Genomic DNA, 5,307 nt, shown 5'->3' with positions numbered 1-5,307 from the left:
TTACACTCAAGTCCCTCCACTTCTAAGTATTACTTTTCTAGCCTAACTAACTTGTTTTCATCTTGAGTTAACGTTTATAACCATGTTATCACATAACACATAAGTCTAACACATAATTATCACATAATTACTGTTTTGACGTTTTTCGTTTATTTATCAATCGTTTGCGTCAACTCGTTTGCGTTTCGGTGCAATTCCCGAAAGACTACACATGTAGTAAGTGTTAAGCGTCATTTAATCCCTAGTTTAAATGTAATGAAGTGTGCGTTATAGATTTAGTGATCTTAAGTTTGAATTGACGGAGTTGAGTTAACCGAGTTAACCTGAAATTGACGATTGTCACAACATATCCCTTACACCATCCAAAACACACACTTAAGATTCTCTCTCTAGTTCTCTCTCTCTCTAAACCGATATCAAGAAGGAAACCGAGAACCGACCCGAGGTAATGATAGTATTTTATTGTTTGAGCTTAAAACCGTTAGTTATGAACACGAAACGACGAGCCGACACCGTTAAACCATTTAAGTCACGAGATCCGGGTGGATTCGGGTATAAACCGAACCTATGATGAGCTTAGGGGTCACCCTAGCTCAGATCTGGATCGAACGGGACGAAAAACTGTGAAAAACGAGTTAAAACACGTTTTTCCGGAGAATCCGCGGTTTTCGTACGAGGTTAGCGATGTCAGGGAATGTTCTGACATTCCCTAACCTAACCCTAATTCGCTAAGGGTAACTAGCAAAGTAGGTGTGATTAGCCAGCCGATTCGCTAAGGAAAGATTAGCGAACTAGCATGTCATTCGTTAAGGAAATAAGGGCGAACTAGGCCATTCGCTAAAGCCATTCGCTAAGAGAGGGACGAATGAACCCCCTTCGTTATAGGGTTCATTCGTTGACCAGATCAATTCGTTAAGGTCCAATTCGCTATAAGGACCAGTTCGTTAAGATGCCTGATTCGTTACAAAGGCAGATTCGCTCTAATGGCTAATTCGTTATGAATTCTCATTAGTTAAGAACTGAGTGATGAATTAGAACTTTGAAAGAATGACAGAACAGTCCCTGGACTTAGAAAAGAATGATATAATTACAAAGTGACCCTTGGACTTTGATGATTTATGAAAGATGCCTTCAAGGGTTAAAGTGTAGCGATTAACTAACCGGTAATAATCCAATGAAGTAAAACCGGCTTAGATACGTAAGATTAATTAAGTATACGATAGGAAGAGTTAGAGCCGTATTTAATATATGTATGATTATACAGTTAGTCGTGCTCAGCTCAGGAATGGATTAACTATAAACGGTGAACGCAACCGCCTTGAGGTGAGTTTCTAGCCCCACATCCTTGTTATGTTTTTGGGGCTGTGTGCATACTCGATGTGATAGTTAATACACTTATCTTAAGTGGTAAGTGTATGCCTTGTATGATTTATGTATGATGATTGTTTGACGGTGCGTGAACGGTCTTCGAATATTGCATGTACCATCAGGTGGTAGTTAAGATATGATTAGTAAGTATGATGAAAGATATGATGTATGTATGAATATATGACGTATGAATAATATATGAATGTTACGATGATGGTACGTGAACGCTCTTCGGAGATTGCACGTATTTTCAAGGAAAGTATGTATGAACAGGTACGGTACAGTTACACGAAACAAAGGGACCAGACCCTAATAATATATGTGATGGTAGGGACCAGACCCTAATAATATATTTGATAGTAGGAACCAGACCCTAATAATATCTGTGATGGTAGGGACCAGACCCTAATAATATTTGTGATGTTGGGGACCAGACCCTTTATAATATCTGTGATGTTAGGGACCAGACCCTTATAATATTTGTGAGGTTATAGAGCGGAAGGCTCTTTAAATAGAACGGATAGTTATGTATGAAAAGTAAGTATGAATAATGTACACCCCTTCGGGCACGTGTACAAGTATGAGAATAGATTGTATGTTGTATGATTAACTAGAACTCACTCAGCGTAGCTGACTTTTAGTATGCACGCAGGTGAGTAGATTGAGGCAGCTTGCATTAGAGGAAGCACGTGGCATGGACTTGAAGAAGCTGGCATCTCAAGACATGTTATGTTATTCTAAAGACAATGTTTTATGTTTTAAATGATTTGAATGCCCATTAAGACAACAAAGTATGGTTTTGTAATATGATGGTTTGAATGTTTTAAGATTCCGCGAATGTTTTTATTAACTCTGATATTATGAACTGTGTTTATGAGTAAATCCAACGTCCAAATGTGAGGCACCGGTAACGGGGCCTTACAAGTTGGTATCAGAGCAAAGTTCGAGAGATTTAAGCATCTTATATGCTTAGACTCGAACAGAGAATGGGATTAAAGTAAGAAAAGAAAGAAGATGCCAGTTCAAGAATGCCATGTGTCACTCAAGCAAGCTCAGTAACGGTAAAGTGTATGATTAAATATGTATGTTAATGTTAGCTTGATTGCTAAAGAAAGGATATGTGAATGTTAGGGATAGGATTACTTGATTGATTAACTGCTTAGGATAGAACCAGCACAAATAGACTCACAAGGGAAGTGTATAGGACACGGAAAGTAACGTGATCAGCTAATCACAATTGGTCACTGTTATTACCTGTTAGCCTTACTATCCTTGTACTAAATGGTTCCTTAAGTGATGAAGTTTGTGTTTCCTTATAGAATACGATGGCTGGGGTTAAGAAAGTTGCTAGAAAGAAAGGACGCACGGGACGCCGTGGCAGGCCACGTGTTGTCAGAGAGCCTTCGGTAGCACCAGTTACCAATGCTGAGGGAGAAGGGAGTGCCGCTGGAGGAAACGCGAGAAACTACGAGGGAGTTCAGCTGGATCCCGCTGTTCATGCTGCTATTGCCCAAGCGATAGCAACAACTATGAAGAACATGAATCCCGATAAGCCTGCTGGAGGCCCAGAAGGAACCGCCGTAAGGGCGGAAGGCGAAGGTAGGAAGGATGATGAAGGGGAGAGGGTAGAATCGAGAGTTGTGAAATCGGTGAAGGTGGATGGTAGAAAAAGGGGCCGAGGTGGATGCAACTATAAGTCTTTCAAAGGTTGTGATCCACCACAGCTAACTGGCTTGGGAGACGCAATCGCTACTCTCCAATGGATAACCGCCATGGATAAAATTATCCGAATTAGCGAATGCCGTCCCGACCAAGCTGTGGGATATGCCACCCAATCATTCGGTGAGGAGGCAATGTATTGGTGGGAGTCAGTTGAGCAAAGGAAGAGTCGAGAAGAGATCAAGGCCTTGAGGTGGGATGATCTGAAAGAGTTAGTGATGAAACGATTTTGTGCTGATGCTGAGGTAGAGAAGGTTGAAATGAAGTTCTTGAGTCTGAAGGCGGGTAAGATGACAAACCGCGAATACCTCACTGAAATCAACCGCTTGTCAAGGTTGGTGCCAGATATGGTGGACACCGAGGCCAAGCGGATCAAATGTTACCTTAGTGGACGGCCGCAGAATGTTCGCGTCTTGGTCAAGACTGGTAGACCGGGTACCTTTGACTCTGCTGTGGGACTTGCAGAAATGGTTTATGAGGACTTGATAGATGAAGCGGTTATGGAAGAGAAGAAAGAGAAGAAGTGGTTCGCTCCTACCAAGCGACCTGGTACTCAGTTATGGAACCCCAAGAACAAGCAACCCAGAGTTTGGGAAAAGAGGTCGTGTAAGACCTGCGGAAAGATGCATGGTGATGAGTGCAAGTGGGGTAGAAGTTCTGATGTTTGTCTCAAATGTGGAAAGGCTTATGGTGGAGAATGCAGAATGGGGTCGAATGCCTGTTATAAGTGCGGGAAGGTAGGGCATTATGCCAATGAGTGCAGTGCGAAGCCAACATGTTACAAATGTGGCAAGACAGGCCATATGGCAAGAGAGTGCACTGAAGGTGAGGCTGGAGGTAGTGGGAAGAAAGATTTGATCAAGCAAGGTCGAGGAATAGAGCCTATATGCTGACCCAGGAACAAGCTAGACAGATTCCTGATGTTGTGACCGGTACGTTCTTAGTAAACGGCATTTTTGCTTCCGTATTATTTGATTCTGGTGCGAATAGAAGTTTTGTAGCTACGACATTTAGTAAACTAGCTAAAATGAAAGGCTACCGAGTGTCTGAAACTTTTATAGTAGAAACCGCCAGTGACACTTCGGTTAAAATAACATAAATGGTTAAGGATTGTAAGATAGAGTTAGAGGGACATGGGTTCCCTGTTACTTTGTATGTTATGACCTTAGGAGGGTTCGATGTAGTCTTGTGAATGGATTGGTTGTCTGAGTTTGAAGCTTAGATAGTATGTAAGAGTAGAATAATAAAGTTAAGGTCATTATATGGTAGTGCGGTGACGGTTTACGGTGATAAAGAATGTTCAGGTTTTAACGTCATTTCGATGATAAAAGCCGAAGGGTTATTACGACGAGGATGTGGTGCCTACCTGGCGTATGTTGTCAATGCTACGGCCGAGACGAAAGAAATGAAAGATGTTCCTATCGTGTGTGACTACCCAGAAGTGTTCCCTGAGGATCTTCCGGGGTTACCACCGGAGCGAGAGATAGAATACCATATAGATTTAATACCAGGAGCCCAGCCCGTCGCGAAAGCACCTTACCGTCTAGCTCCGTCCGAGATGAAAGAATTGATGTCCCAACTGCAAGAACTCCTCGGCAAGGGTTTTATTAGACCAAGTGTTTCCCCGTGGGGCGCACCAGTGTTATTCGTAAAGAAAAAGGATGGAAGTATGAGAATGTGCATAGACTATCATGAGTTGAATAAGCTTACGGTGAAGAATAGATACCTTTGCCAAGGATTGATGATCTGTTTGACCAACTGCAAGGTTCAAATTGGTTCTCACGGATAGATCTCAGATCAGGCAATCATCAACTTAAGGTGAAAGAGGCAGACATCCCTAAAACAGCGTTCCGAATAAGGTATGGACACTACGAGTTCCTCGTAATGTTATTCGGTCTAACGAATGTTCCCGCAATATTTATGGACATGATGAATAGGGCTTGTCGGCCGATGTTGGATAAGTCAGTTATCGTCTTCATTGATGATATTTTGATTTATTCAAAGAGCGAGTCTGACCATGCTGAGCATCTGAGAGAGGTATTGGAGACTCTGAAGAAAGAGAAGTTGTATGCTAAGTTTTCGAAGTGCGCGTTCTGGTTAAGAGAAGTGCAATTTCTAGGTCACGTGATTAATCCGGAGGGGATTACCGTGGACCCAGCTAAGATTGAAGCGATAACGAATTGGAAGACTCCACAGAATCCGAGTGATACACGAAGCTTC

Source organism: Bidens hawaiensis, unplaced genomic scaffold (genome assembly GCF_021521415.1).
Source record: "Bidens hawaiensis isolate Kalapana, Puna unplaced genomic scaffold, B.hawaiensis_p1.1 tig00061139_1, whole genome shotgun sequence".
Classification (NCBI taxonomy): domain Eukaryota; kingdom Viridiplantae; phylum Streptophyta; class Magnoliopsida; order Asterales; family Asteraceae; genus Bidens; species Bidens hawaiensis.
The sequence above is the reverse complement of the archived record's forward strand: the minus strand, read 5'-3'. Positions refer to the sequence as shown.